Source organism: Giraffa tippelskirchi, chromosome Y (assembly GCF_054371585.1).
Source record: "Giraffa tippelskirchi isolate mGirTip1 chromosome Y, T2T-mGirTip1v1.2.pri, whole genome shotgun sequence".
Lineage (NCBI taxonomy): Eukaryota > Metazoa > Chordata > Mammalia > Artiodactyla > Giraffidae > Giraffa > Giraffa tippelskirchi.
Window position 1 is genome coordinate 7659265 of NC_137290.1, and position 26532 is coordinate 7685796.

The following is a 26532-nucleotide window of genomic DNA, read 5'->3' on the forward strand; positions in this document are numbered from 1 at the left end:
TGGCCACTCCACCCTGCTAATTTAACTTATATGCAGAGTACATACATCATGCGAAACACTGGGCTGGAGGAAGCACAAGCTGGAATCAAGATTACTGGGAGAAATATCAATAACCTCAGATACGCAGATGACACCACCCTTATGGCAGAAAGTGAAGAAGAACTAAAGAGCCTCTTGATGAAAGTGAAAGAGGAGAGTGAAAAAGTTGGCTTAAAGTTCAACATTCAGAAAACTAAGATCATGGCATCCGGTCCCATCACTTCATGGCAGATAGATGGGGGAACAGTGGAACCAGTGTCAGACTTTATTTTTCTGCGCTCTAAAATCACTGCAGATGGTGATTGCAGCAATGAAATTAAAAGATGCTTACTCCTTGGAAGGAAAGTTATTACAAACCTAGACAGCATATTAAAAAGCAGAGACATTACTTTGCCAATAAAGGTCCGTCTAGCCAAGGCTATGGATTTTCCAGTGGTCATGTATGGATGTGAGAGTTGGATGGTGAAGAAAGCTGAGCGCCGAAGAATTGATGCTTTTGAACTGTGGTGTTGGAGAAGTCTCTTGAGAGTCCCTTGGACTGCAAGGAGATCCAAGCAGTCCATTCTAAAGGAGATCAGTCCTGGGTGTTCATTGGAAGGACTGATGTTGAAGCTACAACTCCAGTACTTTGGCCACCTGATGCGAAGAGTTGACTCATTGGAAAACACCCTGATGCTGGGAAAGATTGAGGACAGGAAGAGAAGGGGTGACATAGGATGAGATGGCTGGATGGCATCACCAACTCGATGGACATAGGTGTGGGTGGACTCTGGGAGTTGGTGATGGACAGGAAGGCCTGGTGTGCGGCGGTTCATGGGATCGCAAAGAGTTCATGGGGTTGCAAAGAGTCGAACACGACTGAGTGACTGAACTGAACTGATACGGCCAGTCTTTGCTTAAGTGCTTGATGCTAATGGTCATACTAGTTTTTTTGGTAATCATGGGGTTTCCCTGTTGGCTCAGTGGTAAGGAATCTGCCTGCTCGGGGCAATGGGGGAGACCTGGGTTTGATCCATGGGTAGGGAGGAGCACCTCGAGAAGGGGATACTCCAGTACTCTTGCCTAGGAAATCCCCTGGAGGGAGGAGGCTGGAGGACTGCAGTCCACGGGGTCACAGAGACACAGCTGAGTGACTAACACTTAGTAATCATGAGAGATACAACAAGAATACTGACATGTTTTTGTGTTCTGATTATGGTGCTACAGTTGAAAGTATGATGTCAGGTCCCATTGTTAACCTTAATACTGTTATTATTTTGAAAGTATGTCAGTTACCAATGGTAATTATGTTCATTGTTTGAAGTTATGCTAGTTTTTTTCACTTGAAAAGTTTTTCTCTTTTGAAAATATATCAGCGTTTTGTGGTTTTCTGTAAACAAAAATATGTTGTCTTTTGTGATTTCTGGAACAAAATTTACTCACTTGGAAAATACAGAAAAGAAATAAGCTGTGGCTTTGAAAATTATCATCCAGATATTTTCCCAGAGATGATTTTTGATGTACTTTTTTTTTATATAAAGCATTTCATGATTTCAAGGTATAACAGGGCAGGACAAGTCGCAATCTGGGAGTTTTGATACTGTGTTTGATAGGCTTCTACATTTTAAAGAGATTTGTCCACTATTTTGTTGGTTTTCCACTTTCGAATTGTTGATTATATCTTCATCATTTAGGTCCATACTGAGAAAGTATATAGCATATTGGATTCCACAATAATGTGCTGTAAGATCTCGCTGTTTGCCTTTTTACTAACAACGTTCAAACAAAGCTTGGATTCCAAGTTTAGTGTGGAAAATAGCGTATAAATTTAACGTAATAAAAACAGAAAATACACGGTTTTGGAGCTGATAAATGTCTGCTTAATATAATAGATCTTACTGTATCTTGTCAATGTTTATGCTGTTTAACATTTACCTGTTTATGCCGTTTTCTAAAAAAAAAAACCAATTACAGTATGTGTCTATTTAAGAATATTTACTTAAGTAGGATTACAAATCTTCAAACACAAGGTACATACGTAGAGAATGACACATTAAAAATTGTTAACTGAAACGTGCAAAATCACTTAAAGTTTAATCTTTTTCCACATGACATTCAAGTCATTTAGGTTCTATGATTAATTTTATAAAGAGGAAATGGCTTGATAGTTCTAGAATAAGCCGCCGCCTCTTGCCCACACTCAGAGTGGCGCGCCTATTTTCATTTTATTACAAATGTTTTCTTTTCAAGCAAAGACAGGGTATATATAGTATGGGTTACTAAGTTTTTTTAAATCTAGGTACAAGAAAACACAATTTACTTCACGCAGGGGTTTGACAATTCCAGACGTCTAAGCAGGCAGTTGGGCCAGGACCCGCGCGGGGACGCGATACGTCTCTGGCTGGAACCAGATCCGGCCAGGTGTGAAGCTCCCGTCTTTCCGCGGGGTCGATGAACCGCGGCCCTGCGTGGGCTTTACGATCTGAGCGGCGGCAGTGGCGCGTAAGCTGCGGCGGCGGCGGCGGAGGCAGCGGCGGCGGCGGCGGAGGCAGCGGCGGCGGCGGAGGCAGCGGCGGCGGCGGCGGAGGCAGCGGCGGCGGCGGCGGCGGGCGGGAGCGCGGAGGAGGAGAAAATAAGAACGTTGTTATACGGCCTTCCGCAGACCCCTGCCGCGAGGCCAGGGGGCTCTCGTGGTGCCGGGCGCGAATGACTTCGACACGAGATTCCGAAGGACCAATTTGGTAGAGCAGCAGGGCCTATGTACCCTTCCGCATTTTCCTGGGTCTCTCTCCCGAGCGGTGACGTGACGTGCTGACGGCGGGCCTGTGCCGGGGAGCTAGGCCGCTTTTTGTCAGCTCCGAACTCGGCCCCTCCTCCCTTCCTTCGTCCGCCCCACCAGTAGCAGACCGGCCCAGTGCTCCAGAGAAAGGCAAACCTGCATCACCCGCCACCGTCACCGACCGCCCGCACCCGGGTCTGGTGAGTCTGGGGCGCGGTCGAGGCTGCGGGGCCTAGTTCGAGTCGGGTGGCCTGGTCGGCGGCCCGCGTAACGCCCTTTAGTGCTAGGCCAGGTGTTGCCGTTTTCGGCGCCGAGTAGGCCCGAAGGAGGCCGCACTTATGCCAGGGGAGGAGCTCGGCTGCGAGCGGCGACGGAGGCGCGCTCCGCAAACGGGCGGTAGTTGGGGAAGAGTTGTCCAGTGGCCAGGGAGACAGCCGAAGGACTCTAGGTCTGCGCCGAGTTCTCCCAGGGCACCGCGTAGGCCTAGCAAGGAGGCGATGGTTGCCAGCGTGAGGTGAACGCCGCAGGCCAGCCCGTCCGATTTTCGCTATGTAAATATCAACAAGGGGGGCGGAGGGGGACAAGATGGTGGCAGATCTAACCCTGTTGCTGGGGCGGTTGAGGGGGTTGCAGGGAGGGGGAGCCGCCATTTTGAATGCGGCCTCAGAAGAGAAAATTCCGTTACAGTCCATGAGGGGGGGTTGGAGAGCGGGCGGCGGCGGCGGCTCCGGTGTCGGGTCCCAGAGGCCTAGCAACGTCGGCGTCTGCGCGCGGAGGGGGCGTGCTCGCTCCCGGAAGCCGCCATTCCTCTCATCGCCATGATGGACGGTCGGGCTCATGGCGCTCGGTTGCAGCGCCACCTTCCTGCCTTGCTTGCCGTAGGCCGTTGACCGGCTGGCTGCTTCCGCTATGTTTTGACTGAACCGCCAGCAGCCCGAGCCTGCGTCTTACCACCCTGGTTTGTAGCTCCCCGAGGGCAGTTAAACCCAATGGCCGTCCAGGCTCCTGGCCTCATAAAGGCAAACGACAATCTCAGAAATGTTTTTATTTAAGTGCAGTATCTTGGGGGTGCCTTCCATACGGTTTTCCAAAATTTACCTCCCTTTTTCAATAATAAAACTTAAATTTGATGGGGGGAAAAAAGGACTCACTACTCGTTTTGTGTCGTAAGATGCAAATTGCTGGAACGCAAAGTTTGAAGCCTTTTTTTTCTTAACTGGGAAACTTACTGGAAAACCGCGTTTAAGCGATTAGTGTTGATTTTGTGCTATATGTTAAGCTTTGGAAATAGGATTTTCTTATTGAAGTACAATGAAATGTGATGCAATGTTTACGGGTTCTTAGAGTCTTCTGTTTAGAGTTCACCGTATTTGAAAAGTTTTACGGTAACAGCTGGGTTGTTTTTTACTTCAGACTAAATGGTATACCGGTTTATTGGTAAAATGAAGCGCGTGTGAACTTGCTGTGTACTAAGTAAAGATTGATAAAGTTTCTAAAATGAAGTGATGCTTGCAAGAATTCACTGCTAGAGTTTCATAGGAGTACGAAGTCCTGATTTGCAGCTTTAGCAAGGGGTTCCTGAAGTAAGAGGCTCTTTATTTTCAAAGCTACTTGCTGAAAATGTGTGGTACTTAGGTGAGTTAGGAGTGGGAAAAGGGCAAATGTTAAGTATGAACCGTGTTCAGAGGACACCACAAATTACAGTTTGACTAGAGTGGATAGTGTAACTAGGGGAGTACTGGAAATCTAGATTAGAACGGGTAGATTCATTCTAAAGTTGCAGACTAATGGAACACCTATCCTCTGCTTCATGTTCATTTAACAGTTCTGACTCCAATTATGAAAAGTGGTGGTAGGTTGATCAGTGTTTTCGTTAGTAGAAAAACTACTGAGTATTGCTGCTTTTTTATTTCATCTCTCCTTAGCATCTTTTCTTTTTTTCTGTCCTAAGTTCTAGCACCAGTTAAGGTTTGGCTCAGAAATACACTTTTGTAGGGAACAAAATTTTACCGAACAGTTGTTGAAAATTACAGGAATATTTTGGTCAGTTTAAAAACAAGGGTAATTCCTAAGAGCACAATGAATGACCGTCATATAGCCTTGTGCAAACTTTTCTTCCCACTGGTGAAAGCAACTCCCTTTTGTGAAAATATCATTACTCTTCTCTAAACTAAGCTTTAAGGTTCTTGTATTAATTTATGAATGTTCTAGATGCAGGTTTCAGAAAACGTGTTTTCTAGACTTGCAACAGTGATATTCCTTCCATAAGAAAGATTATCACATCATGAACAGTCATGTTTAGAAAATTTTAGAAACTGAATTGAAGGAGACAGATGGGAAGCTGTTTGCTAATATAGTCTAGTTGTTGAGGTGTGAAGGACAAACATAAATTGTAGAAGTAGATGCTTTGTGTCTTGACAGCTGGGAAACAACTCTAAGAAGATAGAACTGTATGCTGCACAGTATAGCAGCAGCAGATGTTCCAGTACAGCAACAATGGATATTCAAGATTAAGAGTATGTTAGACTCATAAGTTTAATTGAAAAGACAGGTAAGTGTATTACTTTAAAGCTTTTCCATTAGAAACACTTAAATATAAAATGTTTTTTGCTTAAAGGGGTAGACAGACTTTGGTTATAGGTAGAACACTTTATTAGCCAACTATTTGGATTTATGTATGTTTTTCAAATAGATGCAAATTTCTTTAAAAAAAAAACAGTGCTTTTTGTGAATGCTTTCTCTGACTGTTTTAATTTATATGCTCATAAATTAATCTTCTTTGTGTTATTTGTGCTCATTGGCAGTTACAAACCTTTAAAAAAGTTTTTTCAACTCAGTGTTTGAAATTTTGTTGAAATATTTAAGTGGGAAACGTAGATGTTCATTTGATGTAAAAGTTTGTTCTCTTCAATCTCATGCTTTTCCTCTATTTCTACGTAGGTTTTCATACATTTTCTTTTGCTGCAGGATATCTAGCGTAACATTCTGCTGATTCATTTCTCCTTAAAATTTTCTTGGTTTCTCTCATCTTATAAAAATCGTCAGTTTTTTAAAATTTTTTCTTTATCCCACATATTTCTGAATTCATTGTTTCCCAAATTACAAAACTGTTCCACAGTATATTAATTGATGTGTCATGTAAAAGTGCTTCATGCTTCAGAAACTGTTCCTTGTTTGTCATCTGTGGTTCTTTGCCAAACCTAAATATGGACTCTCCCTTGAGATCAGTCCTCTCTTGTTTCCTCCAGTTTTCTTCCCTGGCTTACTGTGTCCCTTATTATGCTTACACACTTGCCTAAGTTTCTCACCTACCTTTTCTAGTTGCCTCTTGAATATCTCATTTGCCTTCTTGACACTCTGTACTTAACATAGCTACAATAAAATGTAATTTGACATCTGTTTGGTGCTCAGTGTTATGAGTTGGAAACCTATTTCTCCATGAAATCCCTAAAACAACTCCTTCTTGATTTCTGTTTGTGACTTCAGTTTTCTAGGCTTTGCTTTCTTCTTTGTCACATAGAATGATATAGACATCTTTAATTTACTATTAAATGTATTATATTCTACCGGAGAAGGCAGCGGCAACCCACTCCAGTACTCTTGCCTGGAAAACCCCAGGGACGGTGGAGCCTGGTGGACTGCCGTCTATGGGATCGCACAGAGTTGGACAGGACTGAAGCGACTTAGCAGCTATTATATTCTAACTCTGGTTCATATTTTGTTTTCTTTGAAACAGGTCCTACTTGTAACAGACAGATACCTATCCTTGTCTCCCTAGCAAAAGGATCTGGCAGATGGACATTATTTTCAATAAATGTTATTTGAATGATTAAATGGGCTTCCCTGGTGGCTCAGCCGATAAAGCGTCTGTTGGCAATGCAGGAGACCTGGGTTCTCTGATTAAATGCAGAGATTTACATAAAGTTGAATAGCTTTGCAATTGAAGTAAACTAGATTAACAGATATGTTGTGTTTTTGATAGGGGTATAAATAATAGGACATACTATGTCCACTTCATGAAGGCACTAAGTTCAAATGAGAGCCAGGAGTAAACTTCCCTCCCTGTTCCACTCTTCCCTCCTACACCTCACCTGATAGAAATATAATGAAAGTGAAAGTGTTATTGGCTAAGTTGTGTGTGACTCTTTGCAACCTCTTGGACTCTAGACCTCCAGGCTGCTCTGTCCATGGGATTTCCCAGGCACTAGGATGAGTTACCATGTCTTTCTGGGGCTTTTCCTGATCCTTGGATTGAACCCCCATCTCCTGCATTGCAGGAGGATGTTTTACTGTCTGAGCCACTAGGAAAGCTGATAAGAAAAAAGGTAGTCCATTATTCTTAGTATTGTTCAGTGGTGGTGATGATTTAGTTGCTAAGGTGTGTCTGACTCTTGGCAACTGCATGAACTGTAACCTGCCAGGCTCCTCTGTCCATGGTACTCTCCAGGCAAGACTACTGGAATGGGTTGCCATTTCCTTCTCCAGGGTATCTTCCTGACCCAGGGATCAAACCCTGGTCTCCTGCATTCCAGGTAGATTCTTTACTGACTGAGCTTTGAGGAAAGACCTATTTCAGTACATTTTATAAAATATTTATGTATTTATAAAATAAGCACTTTTAAATAATTCAGTTGAACTGTTTTTCTCAGTCAATCTCAGTTCTTTTTTTTTCCCCAGAAGCAGTTGATGTCCTTGGCATTGTATACCCAAAACAGCATCTGTGTTTTACACTTACTGAAAGTGTGTACCACTAAATGTTTCATTTAATATTTTTTCATTTAAGTCACTGAAGTCACTGTTTGCAAGACACTTAATGTTACATAGGGATCTAGATTAGTGGCTCCTGGAATGTGGTCCAGGAACCCCAGGGGATCACTAATAGTCTTTTAGGATGTCATGAGAGAAAAACACATTTTTTCATAAAAATACTAGGAACTTGTTTAACTTCTTTACTCTTCTTCCTCTATAACTGTAGTGTAGTAGTGGTGCTTTTCAGAGGCCAGTATGACCAGTTGTGTTTCGAAACAAATGAAGTGGATAGGAGAATACAGCAGCCTCTCTTAATCTGTATATTAGATTTGCAGAAAATTCAGTTTTTTAAAAAGTATTTTGGTACAAATGTTATGTTAATATTAGTAGTAATAGATTAGTTTTAAATGAAGTGTTGGTTAAGCTTTGCATTTAACAGAATATTCGTCATGTGGAGCTGCTTTTTATACATACATAAGTATATTTATTGGCTATTTGTCTTGTTCAGTGAATTGCTCATTTAAATTCATGACCCATTGTTTGTCTTCTTCCAGTTTTATTATGCACTGTGTAAGTTTAAGGCAATAGAGTTTCATGTACTATGAAAAGATTATCACAGTAATTGAATACCAGTTATCTCAGATACATAGTTAAATAAGTGGAAAAAATAAGTTTTTACTTGTGATAATAACTGTTAGGATTTAGTCTCTTGACAAGTTTCAAATGTAACATACAGCAGTTTTCAATTATGTTTGCCATGCTGTACATTACATCCTTAGTACTTATTTAAAAGTGGGAGTTTGTACTTTTTGACTGCCTTTGTCCACTTCCCACTCCCCCAACTACTGCCTCTAGTAACCACAAATCTGATCTCTTTTTCTGTGAGTTTGTTTTTTATAATTATCCTGCAACCCCGTGTTAGATCATTAATACACAATCTATAATGTTTCAGCTTAATCTCTGCATTTCAGTGTGATCATCACAGTAAGTCTTGTTACAGTCTGTTGTCACATAAAGATATTGCAGTTACTGATTCTGTTTCCCACACTGTATTATTCATGGTTATAATTCATTTACTTTGCAGCTGGAAGTTATTACCTCTTAATGTCGCTCACCTGTTGGCTTCCTTTTTCACCCATATAACTATCCCTTTTTTCTCTGTATCTGTCACTGTTTTTTTTTTTTATGTTTGTTTTTTTAGATTCCATCTGTAAGTGAAATCATACAGTATTCATGATGTTTCGCTAACTCTGATAATCTCTCTGTTTATACATGTTGTCACAAATGGAAGTAGTTAATTCTGTTCTTTTATATGGCTGATGTGCTACATTCATCCGAGGGTACACATCGATTCCTTTTATACTTGGCTGATTTATATGCTCACCCCTGCAGTGAGTATAGGGATATATGTATCTCCTCTAATTAGTGTTTTATTTTAATAAATATTTAGGAGTGGAATTGCTGGGTCTTACGCAGATTTAGTTTTCATTTTTTGAGGAATCTTTATTCTTTTCTCATGGTGGCTGTACCAGTTTATATTCCCACCAACAGTGCAAAAGGGTTCACTTTTCTCCACATCCTTGCCAATATTTACTTGTTGTCTTTTGAGTACTAGCCATTCTGATGGATGTGCTGTCTCATTGTAGTTTTGATTTTCTTCTCTCTAATAATTAGTGATGTTGAACATCTTTTCATATATACGTTGACTGTATGTGTTCTTTGCAAAAATGTCTATTCAGATTTTCTGCCCATTTTTAGATTGAGTAGTTTGTGGGTTTGGTTTTTCTCCTTTTTTTTTTTTTTTTGGATTTTAGACATTAGCTCCATATCAAGTGTATCCTTTGGGAATGTCTTCTTCCATTCAGCTAGGGACCTTTTCATTTTGTTGATAATTTTCCTTTGCTGTACAAAAGCTTTATAGTGTGATGTCATTCCAGATTTGTTTTTTTTACTTCCCTTGTGAGAGAAAATGTGTATGTAAAATACTAACAGTGGTGTCAGAGTGCTTACTCCTTGTGCGTGCTTCTTGAATATTTATGATTTCGAGTCTTACCTTTAGATCTTTAAAAGTACTGAGGTTTTTTTGTGTGCATAATGTGAGCGAGTAGTCCAGTGTGATTGTTTTGGGTATAGTTGCACAGTTTTCTGAACAGTTTGTATGAAAGAGGCTCTCTTTTCCCAATTGTATTATTCTTGCTATTATAGATTACCCATATAAACATGGGCAATTCATTTGTATGTAACTGTTTTATTTAATTTGCTTGTTTATATTTACTTATTTGGCTGTACCAGGACTTAGTTACACCACCTAGTATCTTTGTTGTGGCATGTGAACTCTTGATTGCAGCATGTGGGCTCTAGTTCCTTGACCAGGGATTGAATATGGGTTCCCTGCACTGGGAATATGGAGTCTCAGCCACTGGACAATGAGGGAAGCCCCATGATTTGTTTTTGATACTGTTTTTGCCTTTAACTTTTACCATTTTAATTTGTGGTGTTTTCCTCTTTAGGTTTATTATTTATGGGACTCTCTTTGCATCTTTGACTTGGATGACTGTTTCCTGTCCCACATTAGGAAAGTTTTCAGTTATTAGTTCTTCAAATGTGTTCTCTGCTCTCTTTCTCAGTCTCTTCTGAGAGCCCCTGTAATGTGAATATCAATACACTTGAAGTTACCCAACATGACTTTTAAGTTATCGTTATTTGTTTTCATTCCTTTTTCTTTTTTCAGTTCAGCATGAGTGATTTGCACTAGTTTTTTCCAGCTCACTAATTTCTCTGTATCATCTAATCTGCTGTTGATTCTTTCTACCATTGTTGTATTATCCTGGTTGGTTGTTGTTTATATTTCCTGGCTGTTACAAACTTGTGATTTCTTGTTTTGTGCATCTGTTTTTATCCCAAGTTGTTTGATCATCTTTGTGATCGTTTCCTTGGGTCTTTATTGAGTAGATTGCCTGTCTCCAGTTTGTTTAGTTCCTCTTGAGGTTTTACTTCAATGCATATGGTGGTTTGGTTATGTTTCTGTACTTTGGATAAGTGGGCTTTTTTAGGAGATAATCTATGCATCCTAGCAGAGCTGTCTCTCTGGTTACCGGGACTATATGCTGTAGGCATGCTCCCATTGTGGGCTATGTGAGTCCTTTTGTTATGCCAGGGTGATTGCCATGGGTTATCTGGTAGGAAGGCTTGCCTCAGATCTGGTTGCTTGCCAGGCTGTGCCTTATACAGAAACAGCTGGGTACTCATAGATGTGTCTGGTTTATAGGGGCATCTGGCTGTGGAGTGTTAGCAGGTCTTTGGGTTGGTGCTGGTCCAGTAGTGGGCAGAACTGAGTCCCTGGTCTCTGGTGGCAGAGCTTTAGGTATCCTAGAATTGGTGTTGGCAGGCCCTGATCTGGATGGCTGGCTGTGAAGTCCCTTAGGGTTCCCAGTCTGGGGTTTCATGCCCAGTTGAGTTTTAGGCTCAAGAACCTTATGGTAGCTGGTCTCCTGGGGCTTGGTGGTGGGGCTCGGTCCCCTCCTGGCTCGTTCCTTAGCATGGAACTTCTAAGTACTGGTGCTGCCAGACTGGTGGACAGGCCAGGTCCTGGTGCTAATAATCTAGAAGGAGGATTTCAGAATGATGCTTTTTGCCAACACCACTACTGCATGGTAGAACAAAGCTCCCCCAAATGGGTGCTTCCAGTGACTATGTCTCCAGGTTGAGCTCCCATTTGCCTCCTGCCTCTCTGGGGGAGTCTCCCAAGATTAGGTATCAGCAGTCTGTTCTGATCTAGGTGTCTTTCAAATTCTTTCAAACTACTGCTTCTGTTTGTGCCTTTTAAGAAGGGAGTCTTATTTCCTGTAGTCCTCTGGGTCTCCTTAAAGTAAGGCTCACTGGCTTTCAAAGCCAAGTATCCTGGGTACTTGTCCTCCCAGCAGCACAAGAGTCATTGGCTGTGGAGCCTGATGTGGTGCTTCAATTCTTTCTTCCTTGGTTCTGCAGTTATGATTATTCTGCCACTTCCGGATCACCTACTTAGGGATATGTGTAGGTCTTGACGGTTCTGTATATCCGCCGCTTCTTTCTTGTCTTTTCATACTTATTACTTTATATCTCTAGTTGTGGAAGCTAACCTTTCAGTTTTTCTTATCAATACTTGCTCTGTAAATGGATAAAATTTTGGAGTGTCCATGAGAGGAGTTGAGTTGAAGGTCTTCCTACTCCTCCATCTTGGCTACCTTCCATGGACACATTTTTCTCAATGATTTTAAAGTTTGAATTTTATGTTTGTGTAAAAGTGATTTGCTGATTACTTATAGTGCAGATAACCTACTTTCAGTTTGTGAGTTGTCTTTTTAGTTTTGTTTCTACTGTATTTTGTTGAGTGGAACTTAATATGAGATAATTTTAAAGAAATCTTGGATGATTTGTGTTTTTTCTATCTTCAATAAATTTCCTACCTGCCACAGCTCTTTAAAGTTTCCTTTTAAAAAACTATGTATAGATCATTAGCATATTTAGAATATTTTTCTGATATTTTTGATGTTAGATTTTGATACTGTTTTTTTTTAATATAGTAATTTTTCTGCCACTGATTTTTAATTCAGTTCAAGTATATTTAAAAGTTCTTCTAGTTTGGTGCCAGATGTTCTTATCTGTACACAATGTTTTTAAAACTAATTTTGTAATAAAGTCTTAGTATATATATTCTCTTTTTCAGAATTTAGTTGTTTTTTTGTTTAGCTTTTTCAATTGAAAAAATTACTAGTTTTTTGTATTTGCAGCAAACTTACAGTCTATATGTGCACATGTATGCCTTTGATGAGAGTGGTTTGTCTGTTTCCATCAGTTCAGTTCAGTTCAGTCGATCATATCCGACTCTTCGCGACCCAGTGGACTGCAGCATGCCAAGTTTCCCTGTCCATCACCAGCTCCTGGAGCTTGCTTAAACTCATGTTCATCTAGTTAGTGATGTCATCCAACCATCTCATCCTCTGTCATCTCCTTCTCCTACCTTCAGTGTTACCCAGCATCAGGGTCTTTTTTAGTGAGTCAGTTTTTTCATCAGGTGGCCAAAGTATTGGAGTTGCAGCTTCAGCATCAGTCCTTCCAGTGAATATTGAGGACAGATTTCCCTGATGCTGGGAATGACTGAAGGCAAGAGAAGGAAATGACAGAGGATGAGATGGTTGGATGGCATCACCAACTAGCTGAACGAATGTGAGTTTTAGCAAGCTCCAGGAGTCAGTGATGGACAGGGAAGCCTAGCATGCTGCCGTCCATTGGGTCACAAAGTCAGGTGATGTAATTATACATACGTTATAGATTATCCTCCCCTATACCTGTAGCTTAAACAGGGTAAAGAATCTGCCTGCAACCAGGGTTCGATCCCGGGGTTGGGAATCTCCTCTGGAGAAGGGAATGGCAAGCCAATGCAGTATTCTTGCCTGGAGAATTCCATGGACAGAGGAGCCTGTTGGGCTATGGTCTTTGGGGTTGCAAAGAGTTGGACACCACTGAGCGACTAACACATACACACACCCCATCCCTCTAGGCCATCACATTGCACCTAGGTTGAGCTCCCTGTGTTATACAGCAGGTTCACACTAGCTATCTGTTTTACACATGGTAGTGTGTACATGTCAGTGCTACTCTCTCAATTCATCCCAACCCCTGCTTTGTCCATGCTGTACACCTGCATCTCCATGCCTTCCTTGCAGATAGGTTCATCAGTTCCATTTTCTACATTCCATACATATGAGTTAATATACAATATTTGTTTTTCTCTTTCTGACTTACCTCGCTGTGTGTAACAGGCTCTAGGTTCATCTATCTCAGTAGAACTGACTGAAATTCTTTCTTCATGGATAAGTAGTATTCCATTGTGTGTGTTCTTTGCCCATTCCTCTGTCAGTGGATATCTGGGTTGCTTCCAAGTCCTGGCTGTTGCCGATAGTGCTTCAGTAAAGATTGGGATACATGTGTCTGTTAGATGTCGTTTTCTAAGGATATGTGCCTAGTAGCGGGATTGCTGGGTTATATGGTAAATTTATTTCTAACTCTTTAAAGTAATCTTTGTATTGTTCTCTCTAGTGGTGTTGATGATTTACATTTCCTCCAACAATACAGGAGGGTTCCCTTTTCTCCATACTTTATCCAGCATTTACAATTGTAGATTTTTTGAGGATGGTCAGTCTGGTGTGAGCTGATGGTTCACTGTAACTTTGATTTGCATTTCTCTAATCATGAGTGATGTTGAGTATTTTTTCATGTGTTTATTAGCCTTCTGTAGGTCTTTTTGAAGAAATGTCTGTTTAGGTCTCTGCTCCCCCCCCCCCCCCTTTTTTTGTGCATATGTTTGTTTTTCTGATACTTACGTTAGATGCTTTATGTATTTTGGAGATTAATCTTTTGTCAGTTACTTCATTTGCAATTATTGTCTTCCATCTTAGGGTTCTTTTTAAATCTTATTTATTGTTTCCTTTGTTGTGCAAAAGCTTTTAATTAGGTGCTACTTGTTTATTTTTATTTTTATTTCCGTTACCCTAGGAGCTGGGTCAGAGGAGATCTTGCTGTGATTTATGTCAAAGAATATACTGCCTATGCTTTCCTCTAAGAGCTTTATTGTTTCTAACCTTATATTTATGTCTTTAAATCCATTTTGAGTTTATCTTCGTGTATAGTGTTAGGAAGATTCCCATGGAGAAGGAAATGGCAACCCACTCCATTGCTCTTGCCTGGGAAATCTGATGAACAGAGGAGCCTGGTGAGCTATAGTCCATAAGGTCACAGAGTCAGACATGACTGAGTGACTAACATTAACTAAATGGTGTTAGGAAGAGTTCCAGTTTCATTATTTTACATGTGTCTGTCCAGTTTTCCCAACACCACTTACTGAAGTGGCTGTCTTTTCTCCATTGTATATTTTTGCCTTCTTTGTCAAAGATAAAGTGTGTGGATTTGTCTCTGGACTTTCTGTCTTGTTCTATTGATCTATATTTCTTTGTGCCAGTACAATATTGTCTTGGTAATTGTAGTTTTGTAGTATAGTGTGAAGTCAGGAGGATTGATTCCTCCAGTTTGATTCTTCTTTCTCAAGATTGCCTTGCTGTTCAGGGTCTTTTGTGTTTCCATGCAAATTGTAAACTTAATTTGTTCTAGGTCTGTGAAAAATGCCATCGGTAGTTTGATAAGGATTATATTGAATCCAGACATTGCTTTGGGTAGTAGAGTCATTTTCACAATATTGATGCTTCCAATCAGGAACATTATATATCTTAAGTGTTTGTGTCATCTTTGATAGCTTTCATCAGTAGCTTCAAGTTTTCTGCGTACAAGTCTTTTGTGTCTTTAGGTAATTCCTAGGTATTGTATTCTTTTTGTTTCAGTGGTAAATGAGACTGATTCTTTAATTTCTCATTCTGAATTTTATTGATAGTGTTAGGAATGCAAAGGATTTCTGTGTTAATTTTATACCCTAGGACTTTACTATATTCATTGATTAGCTCTAGTAATTTTCTGATGGATGGTAGCCTTGTAGAATGAGTTTAGGGGTGTTCCTTCTTTCACAATTTTCTCGAAGAGTTTGAGCAGGATAGGTGTTGGCTCTTCTCTAAAAATTTCATCGAGTTCTCCTCTGAATCCTCTTGGCTCTGCCTCCTCAGGGGTAGGAAGAAGGGGGTGGCTTTTTTATCTGTTTTGATGTCAGTGCTTGTAATTGAATTGTTCATAATTTCTGCTGCTTCTGGGCTCAGTCTTGGAAAGTTGCATTTTTCTAAGAATTCGTCTTTCAGTTTGTCCATTTTATTGGCATAAAGTTGCTAATAGTAGTCTTTTATGATCCTTTGTATTTCTACATTGTCTCGTAACTTTTCATTTTTGATTTTAGTGTTTACCATTTTTTTCTTTCTGATTGTGGCTAATGGTTTGTCATTTTGATTTATCATCTCAGAGTGCCAGCTTTTAGTTTTATTGATCTTTGTTATTATTTCTTGCCTTTATTTTTCATTTATTTCTGCTCTGAATTTTACTTTTTACTAACTTTAGTTTTTTAAAATTCTTTTTCTAGTTGTTTTAGGTGTAAGGTTAGGTTGTTGTTTTTCTTATTTGTTGAGATAGGTTTATATTGCTGTAAACTTTTCTCTTAGCACTGCTTTTGCTGCATCCGATAGATTTTTCCAGTAGTCATGTATCAATGTGAGAATTGGACTATAAAGAAAGCTGAGCACTGAAGAATGGATGCTTTTGAACTGTAGTTCTGGAGAAGACTCTTGAGAGTCCCTTGGACTGCAGGGAGATCAAACCAGTCAATCCTAAAGAAAATCAGTTCCGTATATTCATTGGAAGGACTGACATTGAAGCTGAAACTTTAATACTTTGGCCACTGATGTGAAGTACTGACTCATTAGAAAAGATCCTGATGCTGGGAAAGATTGAAGGCAGGAGGAGAAGGGGACGACAAAGGATAAGATGGTTGGATGGCATAACAGACTTGATAGACGTGAGTCTGAGAAAGCGCTGGGAATTGGTGATGTACAGGGAAGCCTGGCAGTCCATGGGGTCGCAGAGAGTTGGACGTGACTGAGCAACTGAACTGATAGGTTTAGAGTTGTTATGTTTTCATTGTCATTTGTTTCTGGGTATTGTTTTTTTTTCCTTAGTGACATCTTACTTATTCACAGGCCTGTTGTTTGGCCTACATTAGTTTGTATATTTTACAGTTTCTTCCTGTACTTGATATCTAATCGTATAAGCTTTGTGGTCAGAAAAAAGTGCTTGATATGGTATCAGTATTTTTACCTTTACCAAGGCTTGACTTGTGACCCAGGATGTGATCTCTTACTGGAGAATGTTCTGTGTGCACTTGAGAAAAAAGTTAAATCTATTTTTTTTTTTGGATGAAATGTTCTATAAATATTAATTAGGTCCATGTGGCCCAATATATCTTGTAAAGCTTGTGTTGTCTGACTAATTTTCTGTCTGGGTGATCTGTCCATTGGTGTGAGTGAGGTATAAGTATTAGTCTTCCAGTTGTATCCAACAGTCTGTGACCCGTGGACTGTAGCCCATCAGGCTCCTCTGTGGAATTTCCAGGCAAGAATACTGGAGTGGATAGCCATGTACTCCTCCAAGAGATATTCCCAACCCAGGGATCAAACTCAGGTCTCCTGCAAGGCAGGTGGATTCTATACTTTCAGAGGCACCATTTATATATTGAGATGTTCATCTGTTGGGTGCATATGTAGTTATAATTGTTATATCTTCTTCTTGCATTGATCCTTTGATTACTATGTATGTCCTTCCTTGTTTCTTGTAACAGTTTTTATTTTACAGCTTATTTTATCTGATATGACTACCACTAGTCTTGCTTTCTTCCAATTTCTGTTGCATGGACTATCTTTTTCCAGGCTCTCACATTCAGTGGGTCTTTTCCAGAAACTATAAAACTCTTAGAAGTAAACATAGGCAGAACACGCGATGACCTAAATCAAGCAAGATCCTCCATGACCCACCTCTGAGAATAATGGAAATAAAATAAATGAGAGAACTAATCAAACATAAAATCTTTTGCACAGCAAAGGAAACTATAAGCAAGGTGAAAAGACAACCCTGAGAATAGGACAAAATAATAGCAAATGAAGTAACTGCAAAGTATTAATTTCCAGAATATACAAGCAGCTCATATAATTAAATACCAGAAAAACAACCCAATCAAAAAGTGGTAAAAAGACCTAAACAGATGTTTCTCCAAAGACATACAGATGGCTAACAAACACATGAAAAGATCCTTGTTCATCCTTAGAGAAATGCAAGTCAAAACTACAATGAGATATTGCCTGACATGGGTCGGAATGGCCATAATCAACAAGCCTACAAAAAATGCTGGAGAGGATGTGGAGAAAAGGGAATGCTCTTGCATTGTTGTTGGGATTGTAAATTGGTATAGCCACTATGAAAGTCAGTATGGAGATTCCTTAAGAAACTAGAATTGAAACTACCATGTGACCCAACAATCACATTCCTAGGCATATACCCTGAGGAAACCAAAATTGAAAAAAGACACAGGTACCCCAGTGTTTATTTCAACACTATTTACAATAGCTAGAACGTGGAAGTAACCTAGATGTCCACTGATAGATGAATCGATAAAGAAGCTGTGGTCATACACACAATGGAATATTACTCGGCCATAAAAGGGAACGCATTTGAGTCAGTTTTAATGAGGTGGATGAACCTTTTATACAGAGTGAAGTAAGTCAGAAAGAGAATTTAATAGTGTATACTGACACATATATATGGAGTCTAGAAAGATGGTACCAGTATACCAATAAATACATTTGCAAGGCAGTAGTGGAGAAACAGACATAGAGAACAGTCTTATGGACATGCAGGCAGGGGATGGAGAGAAAGACAAATGGAGAGAAATGTGGAAATTTATAATACCTTGTGTAAAATAGATAGCCAGTGGGAATTTGCTGTATGATTTACAGAACTCAGATGGGCCCTGTGACAGTCTAGAAAGGTGCGATACAGAGGGACATTCAAGAGGGAAGTGACATGTGCTGTGGCTGGTTCATCTTGAGGTTTGACAAAAAACACAAAATTCTATTAAGCAATTATTCTTCAGTTAAAAACTAAATAATCAAAAATCAAGTGGGTCTCTTGCAGATAGCATATATATGGGCTTTGTCTCTGTATTTGTTCAAATGATCTGTGTGTTTGATTGGAGTAGTTAGCCTTTACATTCTGGGTAATTATAGATCTGTATGATCCTATTAAGATTTACTTTATTTGTTTGAGTTTGTTTTTGTAGATCTTTTCTCTTGTATGTCCTGTTTAGGGAAGTTCTTTAGCATATTTTTATTTATATATTTTTAAAATTTATTTATTTTAGTTGGAGGTTAATTACTTTACAGTATGGTAGTGGTTTTTGCCATACACTGATATGAATCAGCCAAGGGTTTACATCTGTTCTCCATCATGAACCCTTCTCCCACCTCCCTCCCCATCCCATCCCTAGAGGTCATCCCAGTGTACCAGCCCTGAGCACCTGTCTCCTGCATTGAACCTGGACTGGCAATCTGTTTCACATATAATAATGTACATGTTTCAGTGCTCTTCTCTGAGATCATCCCACCCTCCCCTTCTCCCACAGAGTCCAAAAGACTGTTCTATACATCTGTGTCTCTTTTCTGTCGTGCATGGTTATCGTTACCATCTTTCTAAATTCCATATATGTGAGTTAGTATACTGTATTGGTGTTTTTCTTTCTGGCTTACTTCACACTGTATACTAGGCTCCAGTTTCATCCACCTGATTAGAATGTATTCTTTTTAATGGCTGGGTAATATTCCATTGTGTATATGTACCACTGTTTCTTTATCCATTCCTCTGCTGATGGACATTTAGGTTGCTTCCATGTCCTGGCTGTTATAAACAGTGGTGCGATGAACATTGGGGTACACGTGTTTCTTTCAATTCTAGTTTCCTTGGTGTATATGCCCAGCAGTGGGAATGCTGGGTCATGCTGCTGCTGCTGCTGCTAAGTCGCTTCAGTCGTGTCCGACTCTGTGCGACCCCATAGACAGTAGCCCACCAGGCTCCCCTGTCCCTGGGATTCTCCAGGCAAGAATACTGGACTGGGTTGCCATTTCCTTCTCCAGTGTATGAAAGGGAAAAGTGAAAGTGAAGTCGCTCAGTCGTGTCCGACTCTTAGTGACCCCATGGACTGCAGCCTACCAGGCTCCTCCGTCCATGGGAATTTCCAGGCAAGAGTACTGGAGTGGGGTGCCATTGCCTTCTCCTGCTGGGTCATATGGCAGTTCTATTTCCAGTTTTTGAAGAAATTGCCACACTGTTCTCCATAGTGGAGGTTCTAGTTTGTATTCCCACCAACAGTGTAAGAGGCTTCCCTTTTCTCCACACCCTCTCCAGCATTTATTGCTTGTAGTTTTTGGATAGCAGCCATTCTCACTGGTGTGAGATGGTACCTCGTTGTGGTTTTGATTTGCATTTCTCTGATAATGAATGATGTTGAACATCTTTCATGTGTTTGTTAGCCATTTGTATGTCTTCTTTGGAGAAATATGTGTTTAGTCCTTTGGCCCATTATTGATTGGATCATTTATTTTTCTGGAATTGAGCTGCAGGAGTTGCTTGGATATTTTTGAGGTTAATTTTTGGTCACTTGCTTCCTTTGCTGTTATTTTCTCCCATTCTGAAGGCTGTCTTTTCACCTTGCTTATTGTTTCCTTTAGTGTGCAAAAGCTTTTAAATTTAATTAGGTCCCATTTGTTTATTTTCCCTTTATTTCCACTACCCAGGGAGGTGAATCATAGAGGATCCTGCTGTGATTTATGTCAGAGAGTGTTTTGCCTATGTTTCCCTCTGGGAGTTTTATAGTTTCTGGTCTTAAATGTTTAGATCTTTAGTCCATTTTGAGTTTATATTTGTGTATGGTGTTAGAAAGTGTTCTAGTTTCATTTTGTACAAGTGGTTGACCAGTTTTCCCAGCACCACTTGTTAAAGAGACTGTCTTTTCTCCATTGTATATTCTTACCTCTTTTGTCAAAGAACGTGTCCATAAGTATGTAGATTTATCTCTGGGCTTTCAATTATGTTCCATTGATCTATATTTCTGTCTTTGTGCCAGGACCATATTTTCTTGATAACTGTGGCTTTGTAATGTATAGCCTTGAAGTCAGGCAGGTTGATTTCTCCAGTTCCATTGTTCTTTCTCAAGATTGCTTTGGCTATTTGAGGGTTTTTTTGTATTTCCATACAAATTGTGCAATTATTTGTTATAGTTCTGTGAAAAATACCATTGGTAGCTTGATAGGGATTGCATTGAATCTATAGATTGCTTTGGATAGTGTACTCATTTTCACTATATTGATTCTTTCAATCCATGAAAACAGCGTATTTCTCCATCTATTTGTGTTCTCTTGGATTTCTTTCACCAGTGTTTTATAGTTTTCTATATATAGATCTTTTGTTTCTTTAGGTAGGTATATTCTGAAGTAGTTAATTCTTTTTGTTGCAATGGGGAATGGAATCGTTTCCTTAATTTCTGTTTTCTCATTGTTAGTGTATAGGAATGCAAGGGATTTCTCTCTGTTAATTTTATACTCTTGCAACTTTACTGTATTCATTGATTGGGTCTAGTAATTTTCTGTTGAAGTCATTAGAGTTTTCTATGTAGGGGATCATGTCATCTGCAAACAGTGAGTTTTACTTCTTTTCCAACCTGGATTCATTTCATTTCTTTTTCTGCTCTGATTGCTGTGGCCTAAACTTTCAAAACTATGTTGAATAGTAGTGGTGAGAGTGGGCACACTTGTCCTGTTCCTGACTTTAGGGGAAATGCTTTCGTTTTTTTCAGCATTGAGGATAATGTTTGCTGTGGGTTTGTCATAATATAGCTTTTAACATGTTGAGGTATGTTCCTTCTATGCCTGCTTTCTAGAGGGTTTTTTTTTTTAAATCATAAATGGAAGTTGAATTTTGTCAAAGGTTTTCTTTGCATATATTGAGATAATCGTTTTTGTTTCAGTTGGTTAATGTGGTTACATTGACTGATTTGGAATATTGAAGATTCCTTGCATCCCTGGGATATAGCCTACTTAGTCATAATGTGTGATCTTTTTAATATGCTGTTGGATTCTGTTTGCTAGGATTTTGTTAAGGATTTTTGCATTTATGTTCACCTGCGATACTGGCCTGTAGTTTCCTCTTTTTCTGTGTCATTTTCATCTGGTTTTGGTATTAGTGTGATGGTGGCCTCATAGAATGTCTGGAAGTTTACCTTCTGCAATTTTCTGGAAGAGTTTGAGTAAGATAGGTGTTAGCTCTTCTCTGAAGTTTTGGTAGTATTCAGTTGTGACGTTATCTGGTCCTGGGCTTTTGTTTGCCAAAAGATTTCTGATTATGGTTTCAATTTCCGTACTTCTGATGGGTCTGTTAAGATCTTCTATTTCTTCCTGGTTCAGTTTTGGGAAGTACTTTTATAAGAATTTGTCCATTTCTTCCAAGTTGTCCATTTTATTGGCATATAGTTGCTTATAGTAGTCTCTTACTGTTCTTTGTATTTCTGTGTTGTCTGTTTTGATTTCTCCACTTTGATTTCTAATTTTGTTGGTTTGATTCTTCTCTGTTTCTTGATGAGTCTGGCTAAGGGTTTGTCAGTTTTATCTTCTCAAGAATCAGCGTTTGGCTTTGTTGATTTTTGCTATGGTCTCTTTTGTTTCTTTTGCATTTATTTCTGCTGTAATGTTTAAGATTTCTTTTCTTCTGCTAACTCTGGGGTTCTTCATTTCTTCCTTTAGCTGCTTTAGGTGTAGAGTTAGGTTATTTATTTGACTTTTTTCTTGTTTCTTGAGGTAAGCCTGTATTGCTGTGAATCTTCCTCCTAGCACTGCTTTTACAGTGTCCCATAGCTTTTGGGTTGTTGTGTTTTCATTTTCATTCATTTCTATGCATATTTTGATTTCTTATTTGATTTCATCTATGATTTGTTGGTTGCTCAGAAGTGTGTTGTTCCGCCTCCGTATATTGGAATTTTTAATAGTTTTTTTTCCCTGCAGTTGAGATCTAATCTTTCTGCATTGTGGTAAGAAAAGATGATGGAATGATTTTAATTTTTTTGAGTTTACCAAATTTAGATTTATGGCCCAGGATGTGATCTATCCTGGAGAAGGTTCCATGTGCACTTGAGAAAAAGGTGATGGTGAAATTGATTGTTCTGGGGTGAAATGTCGTGTAGATATCAGTTAAGTCTAGCTGGTTCATTGTGTCATTTAAAGTTTGTGTTTCCTTGTTAATTTTCTGTTTACTTGATCTATCCATAGGTTTGAGTGGGGTATTAAAGTCTCCCCCTATTATTGTGTTAATGTTCGTTTTCCCTTTATGCTTGTTAGCATTTACCGTATATACTGCAGTGCACTTACGTTGGGTGCATATATATTTATAATTGTTACGTCTTCTTGGATCGATCATCTGAACATTATGTAGTGTCCTTCTTTGTCTTTTTTCACATCTTTTATTTTAAAGTCTATTTTATCTGATATGAGTATTGCTACTTCTGCTTTGTTTTGATCTCCGTTTGCATGAAATATCTTTTTCCAGTCCTTTACTTTCAGTTTATATGTGTCCCTTGTTTTGAGGTGTGTCTCTTTTAGACAGGATATATAGGGGTCTTGTTTTTGTATCCATTCAGCTGGTCTTTGTAGTTTGGTTGGGGCGTTCAACCTATTTATATTTAAGGTAATTATTGATAAATATGATCCTGTTGCAATTTACTTTGTTATTTTGGGTTCGAGTTTATACACCCTTTCTGTGTTTCTTGTCTAGAGAAGATCCTTTAGCACTTGTTGAAGAGCTGGATTGACATTGCTGAATTCTCTGAGCTTTTGCTTGTCTGTAAAGCTTTTGAATTCTTCTTCATATTTGAATGAGATCCTTGCTGGGTACAGTAATCTGGGCTGTAGGTTTTTCTCTTGCATTACTTTAAGTATGTCTTGCCATTCCCTTCTGGACTGAAGAGTTTCTGTTGAAAGATCAGCTGTTATCCCTATGGGAATCCTGGTGTGTGTTTGTTGTTTTTCCTTTGTTCTTTGTGTTTGATCTTTGTTAATTTGACTAATGTTTTTTTGGGTGTTTTGCCTTGTGTTTATCCTGTTTGGGACTCTCTGGCTTTCTTGGACTTGCAAGGCTATTTCCTTCCCCATTTTAGGGATGTTTTCAACTATTATCTCCTCGAGTTTTTCTCATGTCCTTTCTTTTTGTCTTCTTTTGGGACTCCTATGATTAGAATGTTGGGGCATTTCACATTGTCCAAGGTCCCTGAGGTTGTCCTCATTTTTTTTTATTCTTTTTTCTTTTTTCCTCTCTGCTTCACTTATTTCTATCATTGTGTCTTCTGCCTCACTTATCCTATTTTCTGCCTCTATTATTCTACTTTTTTGTTCTGTCACAGAATGTTTTTGATCTTATTTATTGCAGTATTCATTATTAATTGACTCTCTTTTATTTCTTCTAGGTCCTTGTTAAATACTTCTTGCATTTTCTCAATGCTTGTCTCCAGGATATTTATCTGAAACCCCATTTTGTTTTCAAGATTTTTGATCATGTTTATTATCACTGTTCTAAACTTTTTTTCTGGTGACCCCCATCTCCTCCTCTTCTGTTTGGCTTGGTGGGCATTTATCATGTTCCTTAATCTGCTGAGTATTTCTCTGCCTTTTCATCTTGTTTAGTTTGCTGTGTTTGGGGTTTCCTTTCTGTATTCTGCCAGTTTGTGGTTCCTCTTTATTGTGGAGGTTCCTCCCTGTAGGTGGTGTTGGACGACTGGCTTGTCAAGGTTTCCTGGTTAGGGAAGCTTGTGTTGGTGTTCTGGTGGGTGGAGCTGGATTTCTTCTCTCGAGTGCAATGAAGTGTCCAGTGGTGAGTTTTGAGATGTCAGTGGGTTTGGTGTGACTTTGGGCAGCCTGTGTATTGATGCCCAGGGCTGTGTTCCTGCATTGCAGGAGAATTTGCATGGCATGTCTTGCTCTGAAACGTATTGGTTCTTGAGAGGTGCTTGGTTTCAGTATAGGTAGGTATAGAGGCTTTTGGATGATCTCTTATTAATGTTCCCTGGAGTCAGGAGTTCTCTTGTGTTTTCAGGTTTTGGGTTTAAGCCTCCTGCCTTTGGTTTTCAGTCTTATTCTTACAGTAGCCTCAAGACTTTTCCATCCATACAGCACTGATAATGAAACTTCTAGGTTAATAGTGAAAAGATTCTCCACAGTGCGGGACATCCAGAGAAGTTCACAGAGTTACATGGAGAAGAGAAGAGGGAGGAGGGGGATAGAGGAACCAGGAGGAGAAGAGGGGGAATCAAAAGGAGAAAGAGCAGTCTAGCCAGTAAACAATTCCCTATGTACTCTCCACAGTCTGGAACCCTCAGAGAGGTTCACGGAGTTACATAGAGAAGAAAAGATGGAGGAAGGAGATAGAGGTGAGCCGGAGGAGAAAAGGGGGACTCAAGAGAAGAGAGATAGATCTAGGCGGTACTCTTGTTCCCTAAGTGTTCTCCGCAGCCCAGAGCACCCACAGAGAACACAGAATTGGGCTGAGAAGAGAAGGGTGGGGGAGGAGATAGAGGTGACCTGTTGGAGAAAAAGGAGACTCAAAATGGGGAGAGAGTAATCAAGCCAGTAATCACACTCCTGAGTAAAAATGGGTATTAAAGATTGTATTCTTAAATGTGCAAAGTTGAAAACCAAACACTGTAAAGATTAAAAATCTTTGTAGAGATTGGACTTTTAAAAAATAAAAGTATTTTAAAAATACTTTAAAAAAATCACAAAAAGTAAGAAATGTATGTGAAGTTTGCTTTAAAAATAGGGTCTCGTGTGTTTCTTTTTGGCAAGGTAATAGTGGGTTATGAAAATTAAAGGAGTAATAGAGAACTTAAAAATTTTTTAAAAAGTTAAATGATAATTGTAAAAGTATATCTAGGACTTTCTCTGGAGCTGTTGTGGGCAGTGTGAGATCAGTTCAGTTTCAGATAGTCCTTGTTTCAGCTTATGCTTCTTAATATCTATAGGCCCCTTCCAATGTAGTCTGTGTTAACTACAGGGATTTTAATCTGTTGTACCTGTCACTTATAAAGCTTTTTCCTCTGCTTATTTGGCTTCTTTTGATTGCAGGTCTCTTCAGTGTCTTAATTTCTGCCCTGACACAAAGGGGCGGATGTGGTTTCTTGTTTAGGCTCACTTGTTCAGTCGTGCTGTGAGGAGGGAGGAACACTGCAAACAAATATCACTGGCATGTGTGGGGAGTACTCAGTGTTCGGCCACACTGGGTTTATCCCCACTCACGGAGTGTGTGGTTTTCCAGTCTACACTGCTCAGGGTTCAGGTTGCTCTGCTGGGAGCAGGCTCTGGGTTGCGTGCATTTCCCAGGTCTAAGCCACTCAGGTTCAGGTTCTTGGGTACTCCACAAAGGCATAGACTTGGTAAGGCCTGCGTTTTGTGCCGTTCCCCGGTCTGAGCAGCTCAGGTGACCAGGTGCTTGGCGAGCACACTCTCCCTAGGTGTGGTGCATCTTATCACCTCCCTGGGCCCAGCCACTCTGTTTCTGGGTTTGCCTGTCTCCAGTGTGCCGTGTGTCTCTCTGGAAACTGATCTCTGGCTGTGATGACTCTCCAGGCTGATGTCAACCGTCTAGAATCTTGGGAAGTTTTTGGTTAGAAACTGGAAGCCTGTTCGTAGTTTAGTAGTGGATGCTGTCTCTGGGGCCGAGTTTGCCCCTTTCCAGCCCTGGCTGGCACCCACCTGCCCCCTGGATCTGGCGGGGGATGGGCTGGTCCGCAGCCGGCTAGCTCTTCTCTGGTGGTATCGCTCAGTCCTTTCCTTTGTTCTGTGAATCGGCTGGTAGTGCCTTAGGTTGGGCTTTTTGGAGGAAAATTCTCTGTCGTGCTCTGGCTATCCCACAGTTTACGTTGCTGGCTCATGTTAGCTCTCTCAGATTGCCCTCAGGGCATTCACGCCCAGTCCTTACCCTAAGTAATGCCACCTGCTTCTCTCCGTTCAGCCTCTACTTGCTGGTGGTGGCTGCAAGCGTCTGGGGTACTTCTCTGCTGGGAGTTGCCTTTAGGCACATAATCTTTGAGTTTTATATATTTATTTTTCCTCCCGGTTATGTTGCCTTCCTAGATTGGAAAACTTACCCCAGACCTGCTGGTGAGAGGGTTTTCCTGGTGTTTGGAAACTTCTCCTGTATTAAGATTCCCTTCCAGGGAGAGATCTCCGTCCCTAACTTTTTTGCCTCTCTTTTTATCTTTTATACTTTGTCCTACCTCTTTTCACCCAGATGTCTTCTGCCAATGTTCAGAAGTTGTTTTGTGGAGTTTGCTCCACATTCAGATGTTCTTTCAATGAATTTGTGGGGGAGAAAGTTGTCTTCCTGTCCTATTCCTCTGCCATCTTAGGACTGCTTCCCTTTAGTATTTATCTTAA

General features: G+C 40.0%; 1 protein-coding gene across 26 annotated transcripts in view; it reads left to right on the forward strand.

The window, feature by feature from the left end:
- The first annotated feature begins 2592 nt into the window (after nucleotides 1–2592).
- LOC145537626 (zinc finger X-chromosomal protein-like) overlaps nucleotides 2593–26532 on the forward strand; it is a 75184-nt gene continuing 51244 nt past the window's right edge. For 10 of the 26 annotated variants that reach the window (XM_081568384.1, XM_081568392.1, XM_081568374.1 and 7 more), the window contains exon 1: nucleotides 2593–2997. The gene's annotated coding sequence lies outside the window, so the exon portion shown is untranslated. Of the gene's footprint in view, nucleotides 2998–3214; nucleotides 3349–5199; nucleotides 5349–26532 lie in introns of those variants that run through there. The other 16 variants (XM_081568383.1, XM_081568377.1, XM_081568381.1 and 13 more) reach the window with 5 other exon arrangements.